This window comes from Sminthopsis crassicaudata, chromosome 4, assembly GCF_048593235.1.
Source record: "Sminthopsis crassicaudata isolate SCR6 chromosome 4, ASM4859323v1, whole genome shotgun sequence".
Classification (NCBI taxonomy): domain Eukaryota; kingdom Metazoa; phylum Chordata; class Mammalia; order Dasyuromorphia; family Dasyuridae; genus Sminthopsis; species Sminthopsis crassicaudata.
The window spans coordinates 186,081,630-186,105,263 of record NC_133620.1 but is presented as its reverse complement, the minus strand read 5'-3'; the positions used below and the strand labels follow the sequence as shown (position 1 = coordinate 186,105,263).

The window sequence follows — 23,634 nt, the reverse complement described above, 5'->3', positions numbered from 1 at the left end:
AATCCTCAAATAGGTAGGTGATTTCTTTCTCTTTGTTGAATGTATGAAATTAAAGAAACTATTCCAGGAATAAACTTTATAGGATCATATGATTTCCAGAACTGGAAGGAACTTTAGAAATATCCAGTCTAAATCCATTCATTTTCCAGGTACGAGAACCAAAATTCCAGAGCTCCTTCCACGACGTGTGGGGTTAGAGAGACACCCAGACCCATTTATAACCACAACTTTCCTTTCCCCAAGGTGATGGGAGGTGACCTGGATGGCCAAAGAAAACATTAGAGCTGGATCTTGCAAGACCCAAAGTTCTTTCATTCTTTTAAGGAAACTAAGGACATCTAATAGTTTAAAGGCTGGGAAAGGCCTGGAGAGAACAAGTCCTAAAGAAAGGCGAAGGGTTGGGGAAATTGGGTTTAAGCAGCTGCAGGAGGAAGGGGATCCCCATGTCCCAGTCTCCTCCCCAGTTCACAGCTGGCTTTGGTGACGTTGCGGTTTCCTCCCCCTCTCCCTCCCTTCCTCCTCTTCTCCCTCCCTTCCTCCCTCCTTCTAACTCCCCCCACCCCCTTACTAGTGGAGCCTAGGCACAGCCTCCCCTCTCCTCGGTCTCCCTACCCCCACCATCACACGCCTCACCCCACCCCCTAGCTTGCTATCCTTGTGGACCCAGTTCCTCCCGCCTGGCCCTAGGCTCGAGCGGCCAGCGCATCCCCGGGACAGTGGAGAGGCGCAGAGCTAGGAGTTCCTGGCGCACATCCATGGAGCAACGGGGACTAAGGGGCGCCAAGGGAGGCGGTCTTCCCCCACCCAAGGCTCCGGCCGCCATGGAGTGAAAACGGGGCGGCGGGGGCCTGAAAGCCCGGGCCGAGACTAGGAGCCTGTTGAGGACTGAGCGGCTGCAGCGGCCCGGGAACGGTAAGTGGCATGAATTGGAGAGGGCGCGGGGACTGGAGCAAGCGAGAGCGCTCGGAGCGCACAAAGTTTTTTTGGACAAATTTCAAGTTTGCCCCAGCTTCTCAGGATTATAGTGGAGGGGAGAGGCGTCCGGGACCCGAGCATCTCCCTCGGAAAGACTGGGAGAACGGTGTAAAGTTACGGGCATCTCTAACTAGCCTCCACCCGCTACGCTTGGGCCGAACTGGGCCAGGTGCTGCTGGCTCTGGCCCTAAACCGAACGCTCGGGAGCTTCCCGAATCTCTGCCTTCAGAAGAGAGGCGAGGGAGGGAGGAGTGAAGCCACGAGTCGGAGATTGCTGTGCTTGCACCGATAGCATCGGTTTCTCTAGACTTCCTCCCTCCTCAATTTAAAGGACCAACAAACAACACAAGGCTAGGTACTCCGAGAGAGCCTTATACTATTAAACTGGTTATGGGCGCGTAACCATCGCCCACAGCCCCTCTCTCTTGGGATAAGTTTCTAGAGCATTGACTTCTCCCAGTCCTTATTTCTCCGCCTTGTGAATTTCTTTGACCCCTTATCTTGTTGGAATTGCAGAGGGAGAAGGGAGGGGAGGGGGATCCTCAAAATATTTTTACTCTCTACAAACTAGCCCATTTTGGGGCTGCGGAATTATATCCGACAAAGTACAACCCAAGCTTCCGCTAACATTGACTTCCAGATACCTATATCTTCTCCGACATTTACGGGAGTCTTGGCCTGGGGGGGTGGAGGGGGGGAGGAGGGGAGGGAGAGGAGAAGGGGAGGGAGTTGGAAGAAGTGTGGAAAGACAGACAGAAGAGAGATATACAGGGACACCGAGATCATATTCTGTGCTTCTTTATGGTTTGTGCTTTCACAGCGGTCTCTGGTTTGGGGTTGTCTGTGGGGTGGCCCCGCACTTTGACTCACATAAGCTGAGAAGTTCCGTAAGTAATGCCACATGGGCTCTTTGCTGTTTGAATCCACAAGGGCTAGTATTAGAGTACTAGTTCTTGTGTGTGTGTGTGTGTGTGTGTGTGTGTGTGTGTGTGAGAGAGAGAGAGAGAGAGAGAGAGAGAGAGAGAGAGAGAGAGAGAGAGAGAGAGAGAGAGAGAGAGAGAGAGAGAGAGAGAGAGAGAGAGAGGAAGAGACAGAGACAGAGACAGAGACAGACTGAGAGATAATGAGACTATATCACGCTTCAGATTCATTTTTCCTTAAAGGAAACAGAGACTGCATTCTTCCCCCCCTCCCCCCAAGTCTCAGCAGGGAGAGTGTATTTTGAGAATTCCTTGTGAAATTTTTTAAGATTGGTTTCATTTCTGGAAAAAAAAATTTAATGTCTGAATTTTGTGTATTGCTGCTAACACTTCAGGAAATGCCACATTTCAGTTTTGTTGGAGAGGCAGTTAATAAAGTTCATTTATTTTTCGATTCTGACTACTTAGAAGTAGTTAATTGATCTTGCATTAAATTGGAAATTGAATTTTCTCACTTAGAGAGTGCTTCAAAAATTGTATTAAAATTATTTTTCAGAGTAGGATTCTACTGTTTCAAAAACAAACCCTCTTTTTTCTAGTTTTCTGTTATCCTTGTTCTCTGAAGTTGGAATGCTGAATCTTTGGTGGTGATTAGCATGCATTAGTACTTCATATTACAGTAAAATTGATTGTGCAGCCACAGATCTTTGAAAAAAATAATGATGATCCTAGGGGAGAGATAGTGGATCTGTTTTAAGAGTAATTTGGTCCCTTTGTGCTAGCTTTTCACCTTTTTTTTTTTTTTTTTTTTTAATTCTATTAACTGAACTCCTTTTAAGGTCACTCCTATAAAGAGATAAAGTAAATTGAGGTTAATGTGAGTGACTAGTCAAGTGTCTAGTTGAGGCTATTAGGTCAGCCAACAGATACTTATTTTTGAAAGCCCACTATGCATAAGGCACTATCCTAGAAGTTGGGGGAGATAGCAAAAATGAGAGATATACATACTCTCTGAAAACTCAAAGTCTAATAGGAGAAAAAGTAAGATAAGGGAGAGTTGGATATATAAATAACTAGAAAATCCCAAAGAGGATCCTAAGAAAGGGAAGTTTATTTTAATTTTGAATTTTCTTGGTGTCATGACCACAGTATCATTTTCATTAAATTATGGGAATAGAAATAAGGACTAGGCTTGCAGTTTTCATTGGTCTAAAATGAATTTGCCCAGAAGAAAAAGCTTCTTCTGATGAAAGCAGGCACCTTTTCTGCAAGGAGTCTGAGAGACTGTGACTTGACCAGATAATCATAGCAGCATGTGTCAGAGGTGGCATCTGATCCCATATCTTCCTGGCTGTGAAGCTAGATCACTAACTACTGTGCCATGCTGCTGCTATTTAAAATATTAAGTTTAAATTAAACTTGTGACTTTCAAAGTTAATGTTGGTATTCTTTTTTAAAAAATCATTAAAATTTCCCTAAAAGCATAGTGGAGTACCCCCAAAAAAAATCTTGAAGGAAATAAAAAGTTAAAACAGAACACATCCATATGTTCTTGTCAATGAAGAAATAAAAGATTCTATTCTCAGTTCTTTCTCAAAACCTGTTTCAGGATCCTCTATTTTAGATTGGGAAGCCAAGTATAAAGAAAGCACAAGGTATTAATAAGTCAGGTAATATAGAAGTCGTTTAAGAATATAAGGTTGCCACATTGTTCAATTAGCATGATATTTTGTTTGACAGGCATTCTGGGATGAAAGCATTAGTGTCCCTGAAACAAATCTTAAAACACTTTCTCTGATCCCTAATTTTCAGGGAATACTTAAATCTCAGATAATAAATCATTCATAATGGGAATTATTAGATAATAGCTGCATCATACAATCATTTTTAAATTATGTATTGTTAATTTTCAGTATATTTTTATTCATAATTGTGACATAAAAATCCTTTTAAAAAATTAACTCCCACTTCTTGATTTAGTAAATTGTTTTATAATACCTAAATGAGTTCATACAGTATTGTTCTGCTCATCGTTATGATTTCAACTTAAGAGAAAAAGAGGAATAGAAAAAGATTTGGGAAATACAAGTTAGTGATAGCTAGAAATTCTCAAAAGTGGAAGGGAACTTTTTTGTAATTTGTGTAATTTTGCTATTACAAAATGCAAATAAGTATTGGATTCACAATATCCTGATGCAAATATTTTGTCCCTGTTTCTGCTTTAATAGAGAGAAATGACCAATAAAAAATGTTACTCACAGTTAATATTATTAAAGCTTTTAAAAATTAAACATTATTAAAGCTATTAAAATTTAAAACTGTACTAAGACTTTGGGGAACTTCTAAATAAACTTTTATAATAAAGAACGATCAATACTTACTCTATTACATATGTATGTGATGTATGTACCCAATGAAATAATTATATTTTGTGAGAGCTGTTGAATTTTAGTATTTTTCAAAACAAAAGGCCCTGGTCTAAATTATTTCAAAGGTGCTTTCCAACTCTGTGATTCTATGACCCTAGTTATTTGTCTAACTTCATTCTTGAGGACAAGATATTTTTCATTGCCTGGGCTGTAGAGAAGAGTTGAAGAAACTAGCTAGGCAAAGAAAATGAAGTAGAAAACATGAAAATTTTGGTGAAGGTAATGTGACTGTGTGCTAACAAACTTTCCTTTCTATATAGTCACATGTGCCTAGATATTTGAGGAAGAGGAAAGAAAAAAATCTCTATTGGCTTCATGGCAATTTTATAGGAAAAAAAAAAAATATCCAAATGTAATTAGTGAAATGTAAAAGCTATAATAGAAATCATATAATCCTCACATTTATGTAATTATATTTTTCAAAATTCTTTAACAAAGTACAGCTTATTTCACAACGAAAATAACATTTGTGGTATAAATTGACATGAGAAATGAGTAAATTGTGTCTACATTTTACTTATAATAAAACTAAGACAGAGAAAAGTAAACAGACTAAGCCAACCAAGATAACCCAGAAGTTAGGAGAAACATGAAATTAATTAGAAGAGGACACTTTATTATGGAATATTTCCTTTAATTTAGAATATTGGGATTTTTAATATGAAAGGGACCTTATAATTCATTGTCTAATATTTTCATTTTATTGATTAGGAAATGGAAGTCCAGAGAAATTAAGTGACTTGCACAAAAATGGATATATAGCTACAATAGTTAGTGGCAGAACTGGGATTAGGATTTAGGTTTCTTGGCTACCAGTCCATCTACACCAAGCTACTGCTTTAAGCATGCTGCAGTATCACTATGTCAATATTTAAAATCAAATGAATGAAGAAAAATTTTAAATTGTTAAGTGCTTATTATATGGCAAGCACTGTGCTAAGCATTGAGGATAAAAACAAAAAAAGTAAGATAGGCCTTAGTCTCAAGTAGCTCATATTCTAGAAAAGAAAAACAATATTTGTAAGCAGCACCAAAAGCTGCAATCAAATAGAAACGTCCCCAGTGTTCTTAATATGTTACACCAAAGCAGATGGTAATGAATCCTCAGTATAATTTCCACTAATAAGACCATATCTTTGTCTAATGATGAACCAGGTGATGGTGCCAAGGTGTTTCCTACTTTACAATAGTTCTGTGAGTAGTGATAGAAATGGTCAGGCCCCTTTTCCGTGGTGATACCTGTGGAAACTTAAATATTTTATTGCTGTTACTAAATGGACAACCCAATACCCTTTGATCTTTGCTAGTCTATAAATCCCAGTAGCTGCAAAACTACACTTCAATACTAAGTAGATCACAAAGAAAAAGATATACTCATAATGAATCTAACCCTTTGAAAATTCTCAATTGTGTGCCAAGTTATAGAACTATATATAACTCTTACTTGTTTTACCTTATTTAACTATAACATCTTTTTTCCTTGAATCCTATCAAAACATTGAAAGTAACTCTTTAAGGAAATCCCATAATAAAATAGAAATGAAAAACATCTAAGGAAATTTAATTATGTCAAACAATAATATGCACAATTATGAAATGTACAGCTAGGTGGCTCAGCAGATAGAGTGCTGGGCCTGGGTCAAACAGACTCATCTTCCAATCAGATCTTAGATACATACTAGCTATGAGACCCCAGGCAAATAACTTAACCCTGTTGCCTCAGTTTTCTCACCTGTAAAATTAACTGAAGAAGGAAATGGCAAGCCATTCCAGTATCTTTGCCAAGAAAAACACAAATGGGGTCATACAGAGTTAGACATGACTGAAAAATGACTAAAATAGCTTTGATGATATCTTATAAAATATTGACTTTCCAGAAGCTTTTATCTTCAATAAAGTTTATTTTCAAAATGTAGCTGCAGATTCTTTAATTTCTATTTAACAAACATTTATTATCTTGCTATTTTCTATATTAAGTATTAAAGATTGAATCAGTTGAGAGGATAGGAATACAAAAAATTCACTGAGATTTTAAAAAGCAAATTTTTCATGTTCTCTGGGGAGAAAAGGGGTTTTATTCCCTTCACTTATTTCATAGGGATTCCTGGGGGCTGTAATTAAGGGAAAATGAAGAGTTTGAGTTTAATTTCTACAGCCAACTTATAGAATCATAGTGTGTTAGCATCATCAGGGATCTTAGACATCATCTAGTACAACCTGAACCTGAAATGCAAATGCCCTTTTTAACATCCTACAAAAGTGATCATCTGTCCTCTTTATGAAGACTTCTAGTGATGGTGAACCAAGTATTTATCAAAGCATTTTGACAGTCCTAATATTGAACTAAAATCTCTCCATTTTGGTCATCCGCTAATGTGCTTCAGGTTGTGAAGATCTCCTTTAAATATGATACCCAAAATTGGATCCTGTATTCCATATGTGGATTAATTAGGACACAGAACTTCTGACTATCATCTTAGCTTAGTTAATTAGCCTATTTCTCTAATAACCGTGTAGTCAAGTATTCTCCAAACTAATTGAGAACTAAGGATAATTGACTTGATAGAATAATGATTCTTTGTAGTTGCTTAATTAATCAAGAATTGACTGCTATAGAAAGTACTCATGATATTGGCAACAAACAGATAAAAATATATATCTATATTTTTCAGCACAAGATTGATTCATAATATATTGATGGGACATTTTTCTGCTTGAAAATGAATTACCAGGGCAGCTAGATGGCACAGTGGATAGAGGACCTGAGTTCAAATCCAGCCTCAGACACTTAAAACTTTCTAGCTGTGTGACCCTGGGAAAGTCATTTAACCCCAATTGCCTCAGAAGAAAGAAAGAAAAAAAGAACTGAGAGAGAAAGAAAGAAAGAAATCTCCCCCCCAATATTGCCTGTATAAACAATATTTCTGTAACTTTATTAACTAAAATTGGTAGAGAAGATGATCAGGAGTGATATCTAAGCATTTTTGCATGCAGGTAAAGCCTACATATACATATATATACATATATATGTATGTATAAGATTAAAAACTAAAATATTAGGCTTGCAAGGAAACCTGAAGCCAGTGAATCTTTTAGTGATAATGATGGTAATAATAATAATAATAATAATAATTTAATAACTAATATTTATATAAATGTTTTAAGTTTTGTAGAGCTCTTTACATATGTACTTAAGGCAGGCCCTCCTCTCCTCCCTCCTTGATCATTTCACAATAGCCTGCTAACTGGGCTCCATGCCTCCTCATTACTAATCCATTCTCCCAATAGCTGCCAAATTGCTATTTCTAAAGCACAGTCTGACTAAGGCACTGCTCTGCTTAGGAAGCTTTGGTGGGTCTCTGTTGCCTCTGGATTAAAGTATAAATTCCTGGGCTTAGTATTTAAAGCCCATCATAATCTGACCTTGGCTTGTCTTTCTGAATGATTTCACATTATACTTCCTGACACATTTTGCATTCTAGCCAAACAGGCCTAATTGATGTTTTCTGTACTTCACATTCTGTCTTCCACCTTTGCATAGGCTTCCCTGCCATGCCTAAAATGCTTATAATCCTCAGCTTCATTCTACCTCTTTAAGGCCTATCTCCTTTAAGACTAATCTCAAGCCATTTTCTACGCAAGATCTCTCCTTATTCCCTGAGTTTGTTAATGCTCTCCTATCTCTCCATTACTTTTTTTTTTTTTAAGTTATAACTTTTTATTGACAGTACATATGCATGGGTAATTTTTTACAACATTATCCCTTGTATTCACTTCTGTTGTGACTTTTCCCTTCCCTCCCTCCACCCCCTCCCTTAGATGACAGGCAGTATCATACATGTTCTAATATAGTATAGTATAGTTACAATATATCTCATACAATATATGAGAACCATACAGTTCTCCTGTTGCACAAGAAGAATTGGATTCAGAAGGTAAAAATAACCTGGGAAGAAAAACAAAAATGCAAGTGGTCCACATGCATTTCCCAGTGTTCCTTCTCTGGGTGTAGCTGATTCCATCCATCAATGATCAATTGGAACTGAATTAGATCTTCTCTATGTTGAAGATATCCACATCCATCAGAATACATCCTCATACAGTATAGTTGTTGAAGTGTATAATTCTTCATTACGTTTTTAAAAATTTACTTATCATTGTAATTGTCATTTATTTCCTATGAAATATAAACTCATTGAGAAGATATACAATCTCATACAATATCTGCAACAATCATTTCAATCATTCAGTTCATCCAATTAATGAATATAATTTGAACCTTACAACACAGTGGGAAATGCCCATTATTATTATAAACATATTATCTGATCTCTGAAAATTCAGTTTCTTATTTCCTTATATCCCCATAGATCAGCTCTCTAACATTTTTATATATCTCTTAGGAAAATACCCTCACTGGACATTTTCCCAGTCTCTCCACTGATTAATTTACCCTGACCTCCCTTGCCTCCTCCCTTCCCTGCTGTCAGGCTAAATTTCATATTTTGTCTGCTTCTGACAGATACAGGCAAGTACCAGCCTGTTCCTTATTTAGAATTCTTATTCACTGAAGGTTTCATTAGAAGCATCTGTTAAATCTGCAGTGGGGAGAGGGGCCCAGTTAGCCTCTGGAGGTTACCAAGAATCAGCTGAATTTGGAAACAAACTAACTTAATAGTGAAATAGTGTATTTATGATGTGAATATAGTAGTTTGTCTGACCTATAAATTCAGGATGACACTATAATTTAAATTTGTGTTGTTTCATTGAATTTCCTACTGTTTGGTTAGTGTTTTTCTTTTAAGTTTCTTAAAATCTGGTTCATGTTGTCATTGTATCAAGTTTTTATACACAGCTATTGAGAATATAATTTCCTTTTATAGAAATACTATGAAACTGTGGTGATCATAATGAAATTGAGTTAGTATGCATGCTGCCTGTTATACTGAGAATGACATGTAATCACTGGGGTTGTGTCCATTTATGTCTTATGAAATGACATGTAAGCAGTAACCTGCTCCTTATCCCCAAATGGAATATGTATTTCGTGTATGATCTGTGACCACATTGTTTTGAGTGTCAGAACCAAAAGGCTGAAGGGTATTTTGCTCTACCAGTAGCCATTTGGAGTCTTCAGATATAAGTTTATATATTTTGATTCTTGCTATCAATGATCTATTCTGGGCTAGAAATGTGTAAAATTAAGGGGTTGGACTAAATGATTTTGAAATTCCTATCCAGTTCCATTCTATATTCACTAAGTTTGATTATAACAATAGCCCTATAAAGTATGTGTGTGGACAATTCTTCAACATTTACCCTTGCAAACCCTTGTGTTCCAATTCCCCCCCTTTCTCTATGCCCTCCCCTAGATGGCAAGCAGTCCAATATATGTTAAACATCATAGAAATATACATTAAATCCAATATAGGAATATATATTTATATAATTATCGTGCCGCACCACAAAAAAAAAAAAAAAAAAAATCAAATCAAATCAAACCAATATGGACATGAAATAGTTGGGCAAGATTATTACAATTTGAATTGATGACTTTCCAGGAAAAATAAGTTTATTGCTTACAAAACCTTTAAGAAAAATGCTATATTACTGTCTGTTCTTGAATTAATATTGTTTAAAATGCAGCCTGTGTGCAAATTCAAAGCCCTGCTGTCTAATTTTATCTTTGGAATGGTTTTTAAAAAGTGAATCAAAATTTTTTTTAAATCAGGTATAAGTAAATATAAGTGGTATAAGTAATCAAAATTTACATGACATTCTCATTTACTGATTAGGTACTTTAATGACCTAAACATTTCAAACTGATTTTTGCCAAGGTTTATGTTACATCCACATAGAATGTGAGCCAGATGTAGAGCTCAGAACGCTGTACAACTGCAATACAACACCTTGAGTCAGGCGTTTGCTCACCATAACTCCAACTGCTAGCTTTTTTTCCTCTCAGATTTGATTTTAGGTTTTGGTTTTTGTTATTGTTTATTTTTGTTGTTATTTGAGTCCCTGTATCCAAAATAAAATATAAGTAAATGATTCATGGAATTTTATAAATTGCTTGATTATCTGCCTTCTTTGGAATTTGTGTTCAGATCAACTATACTATTCTAGAAGTCCTTTAAAGAGAAATAAGGAAAGAGTAAGAGTAGAACAGTGAATGTTTTTATTGGCTATCCCCCATACTGAACTACTTTCACTCCTCATCTGCTTCCTGGCTTCTTCCAAGACTCAGCTAAAATCCCACATTCTACAAGAAACCTTCCCTGAATATCCTTAATTCTAGTGTTTTCTCTCTATTGATTGTTTATTTATCTTATATATAGTTTGCATGTACTAAGTTATTTGCCTATTTCTCCCTCCCCTCCCCATTAATCCTAGAGAGTAAGGACTGCCTTTTGTCTTTCTTTGTATCTCCAACATATAGCAGACTGTCCTGCACTAAGTAGGCAAATGTTTGTTGACTGATTGACAAAGGACCAGTAACTGGGCAATAATTACAAGTTTTGCACTTTTACAGTGTGGGAAGTTAGTGAAGAGGGGAGAGTAATACAGGATAGACATGGAAGAAGGAGAAACCTAGGTTTCTTCTTAGTGTAGTTTCATGGCATATGGGCATTTTCTCACCTTGTGTGAAGAAGGTTGCCTGACCTTAGTTGTAAATAACTTGGATTGAGAAGTTAGGTTCAGAAGATAAATAGGGAATCAAAAGGTTGAAAATAAGGCCTGAGAGGACCTGGGAATATTGTACTTAAAGAAGAGAAAGCTGAGGGAAATTAATTTTAAAGCAGTATAAGAATGCAAAGGGCTCTTTCAAAGAGGATGGTGAACAGCTGTTTTTCATCTCTACAGAAGAGAGAGCAAGAGGAAGCAGACATGAAGTAGTACTGTGAGGGATTTATGTTAGATACAAAGGAGAATTTTCTAAACATTATTAATGATTGGAATGGGTGCCTGAGAGAGACTGTGGAAATCTCATTTCTCTGTCTGGAATGGCGTAAGTGTGAGCTTGCTTGAAGGGGAGTTAGAGGAATCAGTCCCACAACATAAGTGGTATTGCAAACAGGTAAGTGAAAAAAGAATTAAAAAGTCTCTTGATGTGGGTAAAAAGGAGAGTGTAAAAGCTGTCTTGGAGCTTAACATCAAAAAAACCAAAATCTTGGCCCAGCCCCATCACTTCCTAGTAAATAGAAAGAGAAAAAATGGAGGCAGTGTCAGATTTTATATTCTTAGGCTTAAAGATCACTGTAGATGAAGATTTCGGCCATGAAATTTAAAAATATTTGCTTTTTAGAAGGAAAGCTACAGCAAATCTATACAGCATACAAAGAAGCAGAAACATCACCTTGCTGACAAAGGTCTACGTAATCAAAACCATGGTTTTTCCAGTAGCAATGTATGGCTGTGAGAGTTGGACTATAATGAAAGCTAAGGCAGAATTGAAACTTTCAAATTGTGGTGCTAAAGAAGACTTTTGAGAATCTCCTTGACAGTAAGGAAGTCAAATCAATTCATCCTCAACAGAAATTAATTTGGGCTAATTACTGGAAGGTCAAATACAGAAGCTTAAATATTTTGGTCACATAATGGAAAGACAAAACTCATTGGAAAAGACCCTAATGTTGGAAATGATTGAAATCGAAAGGAAAAAAAGGATGGCTGAGAATAAGATAGATAATGTCATGGAAAAAATGAACTTAAACTTGGACAGATATTGAGAGAAAATAGAAGGTCCTAGTGTACTATAGCCCATGGGATTACAAAGAGCCAGATCAAATGAATAACTAAGCAACAAATTAAAAAATCATTACTGTCTTCTTGGATACCTCTCCCTTCTTCTCAGCATGGCAAGTCAATAGTTCAGTGGGACATGACTAGAAGCAAGAGAGAAGGTGAAAGTCATCATAGGGTGTGCAAATGAGAGAAGAATTAATCCAATCAAATCTAAGAAGAAGAATTTAATAGTCATTTAATAATCAAAGCATTTATTAATAATATGTGCTAGCTATCTCTGTCTTAAAGGAGTTTACATTCTGCTGGAAAACAAGGCATGTAAATGAACAAGTAGGCCCTCTTTATTGCAGAAGAAGAAGAAGAAGAAGAAGAAGAAGAAGAAGAAGAAGAAGAAGAAGAAGAAGAAGAAGAAGAAGAAGAAGAAGAAGAAGAAGAAGAAGAAGAAGAAGAAGAAGAAGAAGAAGAAGAAGAAGAAGAAGAAGAAGAAGAAGAAGAAGAAGAAGAAGAAGAAGAAGAAGAAGAAGAAGAAGAAGAAGAAGAAGAAGAAGAAGAAGAAGAAGAAGAAGAAGAAGAAGAAGAAGAAGAAGAAGAAGAAGAAGAAGAAGAAGAAGAAGAAGAAGAAGAAGAAGAAGAAGAAGAAGAAGAAGAAGAAGAAGAAGAAGAAGAAGAAGAAGAAGAAGAAGAATCAAGGTTTTGGATTTTTTTTTTTTTGAAGATTTTAAGAAAGGACCATTTGGCACCCTGTCTTTGGTAAATCTCTGAGTTAAGTGAGTTCTCCATATGGCTTCTAATTCCATCTCTTTGGTCTAGATTTTAAAAGTTCTGAATCGTAAAATAGCTTCATTATGAGAAAGTAGGGAAGGAAATAGATATTTGGAATTTGAGAGATTTTTGTTCTCCGGTTTTAACCTTCTGATTTCCAAGATGTAATATTAATAAAAGAGATAGTATGATGTTTAGCTCATAGATGATTAGTTGTCTTCTGAGCTTTTTCTTTAAGAGCCCATTTCAGTAGTAGAAAGTTCTAACATGTTTAAATAACACACCTCCTGTATTTTGCCAAATAAGCAATTTTCCTCTCTATTAATCTTTCCTCCCCCACCCCTAGCCTCAGTGGAGGGATGATATCATTGGTGAATGCCCAGTGATGAAATGCCCCTACACCAAAGCAGATCAGCACCTCCTCTGAAGTTTGTAGTCTTAAGAGAGAGGCTTTAGAATACTGAGAATTTAAGTTAACTTGCCTAAGGTTCCACAGACAGGCATGAACCTTATTGAACTTTAGAGATCACTCAACAACACCAAACTCTGATTATACAAGGTTTTTTTTTTTTTGTTTTTTTTTTTTTCATACAAGTAGTAACAGCTATTAGAATGTTGAGCCTAGAGTCTAAAAGACTTCTTTTTCTGAGTTCATATGTGGTCTCAGGCACTTCCTAGCTGTGTGATTTGTCATATAAGTCACTTAATCCTGTTTGCCTCAGTTTCCTCATCTGTAAAGTGAGTTAGAGAAGGAAATAGCAAACCACTCCATTATCTTTGCCAAGAAAACCCTAAAGGGGGTCACAAAGAGTTAGACACAAGTGAATGACAGTAACAAGGGTTAGGATGGTCTTGGCCTCTCATATATGGATTTATTCATGAGTCACATGACTGCATTAGGATCTGCAATATTAAACACTGTTCAGAATACATAAGACTTAAACTGGAGCTTGAAAATCTTTTTTTTAAGAGAATTTCATTTTGCTGTAATCTAATTTGTGGTTACAAATGGGGATAGAGTTCTTTTAGTAGAACTATTAACATTACTTTCATTTTTCTTCTAAGTTAAATAACAATTATAGCATGTCTTATTCTTTTCAATTGAAATTCTCCTTTTCCTTCAAGGCCCAACTGCAGTACAATATATGTCTTAAAGTGTGGATGGGATTTTGATTGGTTCAGAGTTGTATGATAGTTTGGGAGAAGGGGGAGATTAGAGCATTCCAGGTAAAAGTAAGGTCACGAATAAAGACATAACCACTGGGTAAAGATGAGAAGAGTGAGTTATTCACTATTTTATGAATGTAGTATGTTATTTTCCTTCCTGCACTCTATTATTCAGCCAAACTGGTCTTCTCCCTATTGTGCACATATGGCGTTCCATCTCCCACCCTTGACACTCTCCATGCCAAGGATGCATTCTAGTCTCACTACTGCTTCATATATTCACTTCTGTGTGTGTGTGTATGTGTGTACTTTTTGTCTCCACAAATATAGTACTTTCAAAATACATCTTATTTCTTTTTTTTTTTTTTGCATTTTATTCCCTGCACCTAGCAAGGTTCCTGGTACTTAGTAACTGCTTAATAAATATTTATTGCTTGGTTAAATTATTGTGGTAGAGTAGTTAGAAAATAAGGCTAATATTTGGAACCAAGCCTCCAAAGTTATTAAACTATAGATACCCTTTGACCTAGCAATATTTCTGTTAGATCTGACCTTCAAAAGGAAGCAAAGAGGAAAAGGATCAATATGTCAAATATATATATATATATATTATTTTTGGTGGTGGCAAAGAACTGGATACCAAGGGGCTATCTATCCGTTGGAAAGTAGCTAAACAAATTATGATATGTGAATGTTAAATCAGTTGTTATAAGAAATGATGAATGGATATTTTCAGAGAAACTTGGTAAGATTTGTGTGAAGTGAGCAGAACCAGGAGAACAATTATAAAATAACATTAGAAATGCCTTAGAAAGACTTACGAATTTTGGTCAGCATGGTAACCAACCAAAATTCCAGAAGACTAATGATAAGACATGCTACTCATCTCTTGATAGAGATTGACTCAGGGATGTGCTGAGGGGAAAAAAAAAATGGACTTGAACAAATGAAGGAATTTTTTTGGCTTGACTAGGTATAATTATTAGAAGGATTTACCTTCTCTACAATCCTCCTGGGGGAAGGAAAATAGGTGAGAGACAAAATGGCTTTTTAAGTGAGAAAAAATAAATGTTAGAGAAAAAAGAAAATGCTGGGGGTAGGGGGTGGGAAAGTAGATTCTAGACTACTCCAGGTCAAGAAGATTAGATATTTTCCTTATTAGTACGACGAAAAGAGCTTTGGCCGGTTGAGTTAGAAGATATGGTTCAGATTTCACCTCTGAAATTCCTGGACTTTGAACAAGTCTCTTAGTCTTCCTAGATCCCAGTTTTCTCACTTTAAAATGAGGGGTTTGGATTAAATCACTTCTGAGGTCATTCCCTGCTTTAGAGCTATGATTCCATCATCCCTCCATGTACTGGGGCACTACTAAATTTTTTTACATATTCAAAGATATGTTTTGGGAAGATTAATCTCATAGTAATGTACAGAACAGATTGGGAAAATGAAATTACTAGAGGAGGCCAGTTGTAGTGTTGTACCCTATAATCCCTGTTTTTGGTGGTGGTGGGAGAGTGAGACTGGTAGTTCTCTTTGAACTTTTAAAATTCTAAATTGACCTTCTGGGATACTAGACTTGCAAAGGCGGGGTGAACTGGCCCAATTCAATAAACATCGTACATCACAGTTTCCATGTGAAGCAGTAGTGGGATTCATTTGTACTTCTAGCCTGGGCAAGATTGGGAGATTCAGTCTCAAAAAAAAAAAAAATTGTAAGGGAAAACACCATCAGGAAGAAATCTATAATCAAAACCATCCCTTGCTCTTCCACTCTGATTTTTCCACTGAACTGACTCAATAGAATAATAACAGTAACTGGCACTTACATAATAGTCCTTTCAGTTTCAGAGCATTTTGCATCTATTATCTCATTGGATCCTTACCAACAACTTTGTGAGATAGATGTTATTATTATTGCAACAGATAAAGCAACTGAAACCCAGATAGGTTATTAAGTGACTTTTCCTGTTGTTGTTTTGTTGTTGTTGTTGTTGTTGTTTTCTACAAGAGTAAGACATTCTTACAATAAAAGAAGATTGTCTTAAACAGAGAAATTCCTTGAAACATGTTTTTTAAAAACTACTATTTTATTTCTTTATATATATATATATATATATATATATATATATATATATATATATATATATATATATATATATATATATATTATTAAATGTCACTTCCACTGATTCTTCCCATTACAAGAGAGTCTTCACTTTTAATAAATAAGTGTTGCCAAATAAAACTAATGAACACATTGCTTGTTTCTACAAATATATTCCTTGTTCCACATCTGTGGCTTCTCTGCTAAAAGGTAAGAAGCATTATGCTTCCCCATACATCTTTTAAAATAACAATTCCACTATTCTTCTTAGTGTATTCTCCCAGATTCTCTACTGATCCCCGGCTTTTGATCACTATTATGAGTTCTTCTTTGTATCTTTAATTTGATTCCTGCATGAACTTGAGACTCAATCAATACATATAGTTTATTCTTTCAGAATTGCCTTCCTTTCCCTAAAAGGGTTATTTCTCTGAGGCTATAATCAGTCCCATCTTTTGTCTTCTAGAGGTTTACTGGGGAAGTATTGAATTTGGAATAGTAAACAATGAGTTCAAATGCTTACTTCAATATCTACTACTTCTGTGACCATAGGTCACCTCTCTAGACCTTCTTAGTTTGCTCATCTGGAAAATGAGAGAGTTTGAATTAGATGATCAATAATGTTCTTTATATTATGAGCACCTCTAATATTCCTGCTTGTCTAGTTCTTCCTCACCTCAACCCCCACATATGGCAGAGGAAAGTGAGAAGGTCATTTTTTCCCATACTACCACTACCAAATTTGATCTGTTAAGGATTTTTTGATTCCCTCTTCCTGATCAGATCATGGAAAAGTTCCTTTCTCCAATTTGTTCAAGACCAAGACTAAGTTTTATTCTAAAGCAGCTTTTATTCAGGAAAAAAATTAACTTTACTATGTAAACTCCTGAATTGACCTGTAGGTTAGCTTATCCCATTCATTTTCTGAGTTAAGAGACTATGAAAAGCTAGACCAAAATATTAAGACTTCTAGCCTAAAGTACCAAATGGCAAATTTAATAGGAGTCTCATTTCCTCCTAGAATGTCTTTTTATCTTTCTTCTTTGGCCTTAGGTTAACCTATAGTAATTCTCTACTGAAAAGCAAAGCCAGAGAGACTCTTTCCTGCTATGCCTTCTTCCCTTTTCCTGAACATAATACTGAAGTATAACACTGAAATATATTTGTATTACTTTCCACTTGAGTTCACAGTTATTCATTTTAAAGCAAATATTTATATTCATCTTTAAAAAAAAACCTATTAATTAAGTTGCTATTTATGTATGGTTTTCCTAATGGTTTCCTACCTGCCTCACTTTTAAGGATCATTGCCTCCCTACTAATAGAAAAATGACTTGGCAGACCTGCAATTGTAATGATAACAATTATAGAATATTAAAAAGTAAAAAGTATGGATTGTGAACCTTCACTTCAAAGGTTAGATCCTGTAGTTTGTTGGATTTCCATTGTTTTCTCCACAAGTGAATGTTTCATTTTAAGGCATATGTTTTATAGATCATTGTGTGTATAGATATATTTATATGTATATATATATATATGTCTATATACATATATGTATAAATATATTTTAAATTAATATATATATATGTATTATTGCCATAATACATGGATACTTATATGTGTATCCTTTTTTTTTTAGCAAAAATAATACAGGGCTAAACCTGAAGTCAAGAAGATTCATTTTTCTGTGTTCAAATCCAGCCTCAGACACTAGCTGTGTGAGCCCAAGCAAGTCACTTAACCCTATTTGCCTCCATTTCCTTATCTGTGAATGAGCTAGAGAATGAAATAGCAAACCATTCCAGTATTTTTTGCCAAGAAAATCCCAAATGGAGTCACAAAGAGTTGGACATAACTGAATAACAAAATATATACATTTAAGATCTATACAGAGTAGTCCAAAGGTAATTTCCAAAGACACTATATTCAAAATACATACAGAGTAGATGAAAAGTAACTTCCAAGGAGCCCTGGTGGAGCAAATAGAAGAGAAAGAGAAAAGATGAAGACTGGGAAGTATCTGCAGAAAGTGAAATTTGAGCTGAGTTTTGAAGGAAATAAGAGAATCCAGGATGTGTAGATGTAGAGAGAGAATATTCTTAGCAGTTGGTAAAAAGACTCTCAGGAATGAAGAGACAGAGCATCATGTGGGAAGAGAGAGACAGATATTGCTGTATTGTAAAGTATGTAAAGGAAAAGAAAGTATAAAAAAGACTGGAAACATAGGAAAGAGCCAAGTAATGCAGAACTTTTTTTTTTTTTTTTTTTTTTTTTTTTTGCTGAGGCAATTGGGGTTAAATGACTTGTCCAGGGTCACAGCTCAGAAATATTAAGTGACTGAAACCAGATTTGAACTCAGGACCTCCTTACTTCAGGGCTGGTGCTCTATCCACTGCACAACCTACCTGCCCCGTAATGCAGAACTTTAAATGTCACAGAAGATTTTATATTTTATATTGGAGTAATAAGGAGTCACTAGAGAGAAGTTAAGGAAAGTGGTATAGTCAGACTTGTGCTTTAGAAAGCTGAATAGAAAATGGAATAGAATGAGGAGAGACTTGAGGCATGACCAAGGAGAAGGACCAATTACAACTGATTGCAAGGAAGCAATCAAGGATAACACTGAGCTCTTACCTCTGGGTAACTGGGAGCATGGTGGGGACTTTATTATAGGAAAGTTTAAGAGAGGGCAGAGCTAGGAAAATAATGAGTGTTCTTTATTAATGTGTGAGATATTACCCACAGTTTGAGTCCAAAAGGAAGTTGGTGATTTAAGATTGGAGCTCAAGATAAAGGAGAGAGATGAATATATAGACCTGGGAATTAAACTGCCCAGGGATCATTATTCATAAAAATCATGTAAAAAGAGAAAAGCATCTGGGACAGACTCCTCAGGGAGACCCGTAGTTAGCGGACATGACCTAGATAAAGAATGGCTAATGAAGATTACTACAGAAATCAAAGAGAGTTTAGGCTTTTATATTCTTCAGGAGCATCTACATTTGTTTATAGAAAGGCAGCATTATATAATGTATAGAAGACCTTAAAGTCAGAGAGATATAGATTCTAGTCCCATTTATGACACCAGATGTATAATTCTATGTTTGTTGTTTTAATCACAATGGTCAGTGTACCAGATAACCCTGAATTGTAGAGAAGGTACCAGCATACATTAGTAGATGGAGTTTTCTTGTTTGGAATGTTCTGTGCCACATAAATATATACATATATATATGTATGTATGTTTATGTGTATATATATGTATATCTGTATGTTTATGTGTATATATATGTATGTGTGTATGTGCATGCGTGTGTACATATATCTGTATGTATGTGATCGTGGTGATGGTTGTTCATGATGTTTCAGTCATGTCTAAAATTCTGTATGACACTGTTTGGTTTTTTGTTTGGTTTTTTGGCAAAGATATTGATGTGATTTGCTGTTTCCTTCTCCACCTTGTTGTACACTTCAGGAATCTGAGACAAATGGTGTTAAGTGACTAGTCCAGAGTCACATAGCTAGTAAATGTCTGAAGCTATATTTGAACTAAGAAAATTGAGTCAGCCTGACTCCAAACCTTGCACTCTATGCACTATGTTGCCATCTAGATGTCATTGCATGTGTGTACATACATATATGTAAATATATATATGCATATATATATGTTTGTGAGTGTTATATATACACACACACAAAATCTCTTCAGAGTAACTCCATGATGTAGATTACATAAGGATTATCAATATCTTTTTTTGAAGAAGCATTGAGTATTAAAGTTATAAGTTAACTGATTCACCAAGAATTATATAATTTGAAGGTAGTAGCAGCAAAAAAACCAACCAAATCCTTCTGATTCTAAAGTAATTGCTCTTCTAACTCACCAAATAGTTTCCTCTTCCAGGAATTGCTTCCCCTCTCATCTCTACCAGTAGAAATCCCATCTTTTTATAAAAGCTCACCTATCTAAAAGTCTCCTCTTTCATAAAGTCTTTATTAATGGATATAATTTCTCCTGATTTTACATTCTCCTAATCCTTTATATCCCTTTGATCTTATCTACTTTATTCTGTTATGATTTTATATACTTAAAGGGTGAATGTGGTGTACTGGAAAGTATCACTGAATTTAGAGTCAAGACTTGTCTTCTCCAGTCCAAGCTCTGTCATTTACTAGTGATGTGACCTTTGGTAAGACACAACCTCTCTGAACCTCAATTTCTTCATCTGTGACAATGGTGATAATAATATTTGCAGTGCATAACTAATGATAGGAGTGGTGTGAAAATCAAAGAATGGATGGAGAAATTGCATAAACAGTGATTTCTATATTTTAAAATAATAAAAAATATAAATATTATTTCTTGAGACCAGAAACTATATCTGATTCATCTTTATATTCTTGGCAGTATTTTAGTGTAGCATGATGTATATAAGTGGTCAGGAAATATTTGTTAAATTCAACTGAGCATTTTAGGAACATGAGGTCAACTTGCCTTAGATAGATAGTTTCATCAGTGTCACCCAGGAACTGAAGTTCATGGAACTGCAGAAAGATCTGTCATTATCACCATGCATCTTTCCTCTGTCCTTAGGGTAACCTACTATGAACATAGTTCCCAATTTGAATCATAAATGTTTTGATGGTTGAGTGAACTTCGGGGAGGATAAATGACTTACCCAGAATCACATAGCTAGTGTTAGAATGTAAGATTTGGAACCCTGACAATAATAAGAACTATGTTTATTAAGCACTGCTATCTCTGTTTAATATAAATTTTTCAATAAAGGAACTTAGAATAAGTTTTAGGAGCCAATCCAACTAGCAAACTTAGAAGTAATGTAAAGATGGTTTAGGTTATAAGCTAGAACATATTTAACAATGGTCAAATCAAAGCATCAGCTGAAGATTTGAGCTAAAGTCTTAAGTGCTGATGACTAAAAGAAATTCTGAGAATGTGCTTGAGTCACAGTTCCCAGAAATGTGACTTATCCGTGTTACAGCAAGAAACAATGGGATGTGGTTGATGTTCAGTAATCAAAGATGGAGAGTCTTCCTCTATCCTTTTTTTTTCATTAGGCAAAAATTCAAAGGCTGTATGGTCAGAAAGTCTGGATCACTATGCCAATAAGCACTGCAAATACTGACTAAAGCCACAAACCAAAGCATGATCTTGTGTGGGCACAATCTAGAACAGACTGATTTATCAAAGTACTTCATTTTAAAATGAACAATATGTGTATGTAATAGAAGAAGCCATGTTTGCATGTGTGTATACTTGAGGAAAAGAGGTTACTTGAGGTATAGAGCAATTAATGTATTTTGCTTCAAGTATTTGTACTTTCCATGTGTATTTCCTGTGTTTATAGGAAGTGAGACTAAGCCCATGATTTGTGTTCTAAAAATGTGACAAGAAAATTATTGCTTTGAGACCTGGAGTATTAACTTTACTATTTCCTCATTTCTTTTCTCTAATTGCTATGATCTGTGGATTTGAAAGGTTTACTTTTTTCATAGCTGAAGCTGTTAGAGACAAAACCTAACAGCTAATAAGTCAAATTTTCAGTTTGAACAAAATTCTTCTTTCACTCTATCCCCAGCTTAATTTGATAGCAGAAAATTATATTTTTGGGTTATCCTTATTATAAGATCTCTCTAGAATATTAAAAGAGATAGTGTCCAACCTTAAAATAATGTCTAACGTTTTTAATCCATCATTTCCTGAAACATGGCACAAGTTTAGCACTCTTGGCTAAATTATCATATTGATCCTGATTTAGATCCACATTTTACACATATTAACACATACATACTTATTTGTATAAAACTTGAATTCAGCCTAAATTCATTTAAATTTGTAGCTCATATAAGATTTAGTGGGACAGAGGATCCTTATTTCAACTTTCCTTCATGCAGATGAGCCAGTCCCTCAGAATTTCTACATTCTCTTGTCAAGGTAAAAGAGGCACCACTGAGAGACATCCAAGTTTCTTTCTAACTTTTGTCAGCTTGCTTCTGCATTCTGGTGTGTTCTACATATCTATTTTTGGCAGATATGTAGAGCTTTGAATAGAAAACAGAACCTGCTTTCCATTCTTGAAGTCAGAAAGACCTGAGTTCAAATATGTCCTCAGAACTAATTATCTGTGTGATGCTGGGCAAGTAATTTCACTTCTCTACCTCAATTCCTCATCTATAAAATGAAAATAATAGTTCTTGCCTCACAGGATTGCTGCAAGGTTAAAAGAGATTCAAGCCCTTTTGAAAACCAAAGTATATATAAGTGCTAAGTTGTTATTAATTAACTTTTACAGTGAGATTTTTGCTGAGAAGGTACATCAGGAACAGAAGTACAGATTTTTCCTGCCAACATCCAGTGGCAAATGCTTCCTCATACTACCTCAGGCCTTTAGAACAGTAGGCTCAAATTTAAAGCAATTGTTTCAAAGTTTCAGATTCACTTCTGTAATGTATTAGATGAACAAGTAACTCCCTCTTGACTATAAATCTCCTGCTATACCAAATCAGATCTCTTGGGGTTTTGTTCTTCATCAAGCTTATTTGTCCACAAATTCTGTAAGTTCTCCTGTCACTCTACCTCAGTGGCTTTCTTTTCTGACATTTCACATTTATCAAGATCATCACAATGTACTAATGCTAATTCTATCTCTAAAATTCTGTGCTTTTTTAGAAAATGGTATAGTTCATCAAGGACCAAAAAATGTGATGCAAGGTAAAATGAACTAAGGAGTCATCCAAATTGCTAACAAAATATTTCAGGAAGGGCAATTAACTCAGATAGAAAAAATTGAGAAATGTTTCACAGAAGACATATTGAGTTAGGCCTGAAAGAAAGAGTGAGGACTTCAGTAGGGGAAAGGCTGCCTTCTAAGTATGGGGAATTGGACATAAGAAGACAAAAAAGTTCAAGATGGCATCAGATGGTAGTCTTGATAGGCTAAAGTATCATATACTTGAAAAGAAGTTATATAACATAAAGCTAGAAAGGTTAATTGGAGGCAAATTGTGGAGGGCCGTCACAGGTAGATCAGCAGAACTCTTGTTTGCCCCACTCCCCATCCCCACACATTCAATGATAGCAGAAGCAATAACCACAGTTTCTGAACTAAATACATACAATGGACATTAGGGGATTCTGTGCTGTAATCCCTACGGGCTGTAAATATAAGGGTGGAGGAGACAGATCCCTCCCACTTGCATGGTCCCTGCTATGAATGCCTGCAAATCCCTTCAACTCCAGCTTTTCCCCTTTATCCCAGATGGCTTGTTGTTGTTCATCCTTGATTCTTAAGGAGGGCCAATAACATCATGAGGGCAGTGCCTTGATTTGCTATTGAATTTGATTTAAGTGGGACAAAGCTATGCAAAGTCATCAGTCTTATGCTTTCTTCTAGAATCATAGAAGTCCTATATGATGATTTCTTAAGGGTGGGTCTTAGAAAGAAATCTAGATTTCCCTTCCTCAAAGAGTTTACTCCTTGTCCCTAGCACAGCTATTTTATATATTGCT

At 35.6% G+C, this 23,634-nt stretch overlaps 1 protein-coding gene across 2 annotated transcripts in view; it reads left to right on the top strand.

Moving 5' to 3' along the window:
* Window positions 1–262: 262 nt before the first annotated feature.
* DSE (dermatan sulfate epimerase) overlaps window positions 263–23,634 on the top strand; it is a 92,424-nt gene continuing 69,052 nt past the window's right edge. Inside the window, exon 1 of one of the 2 annotated variants that reach the window (XM_074310044.1) lies at window positions 263–912. The gene's annotated coding sequence lies outside the window, so the exon portion shown is untranslated. Of the gene's footprint in view, window positions 913–1,720; window positions 1,863–23,634 lie in introns of those variants that run through there. The other variant, XM_074310045.1, reaches the window with a different exon arrangement.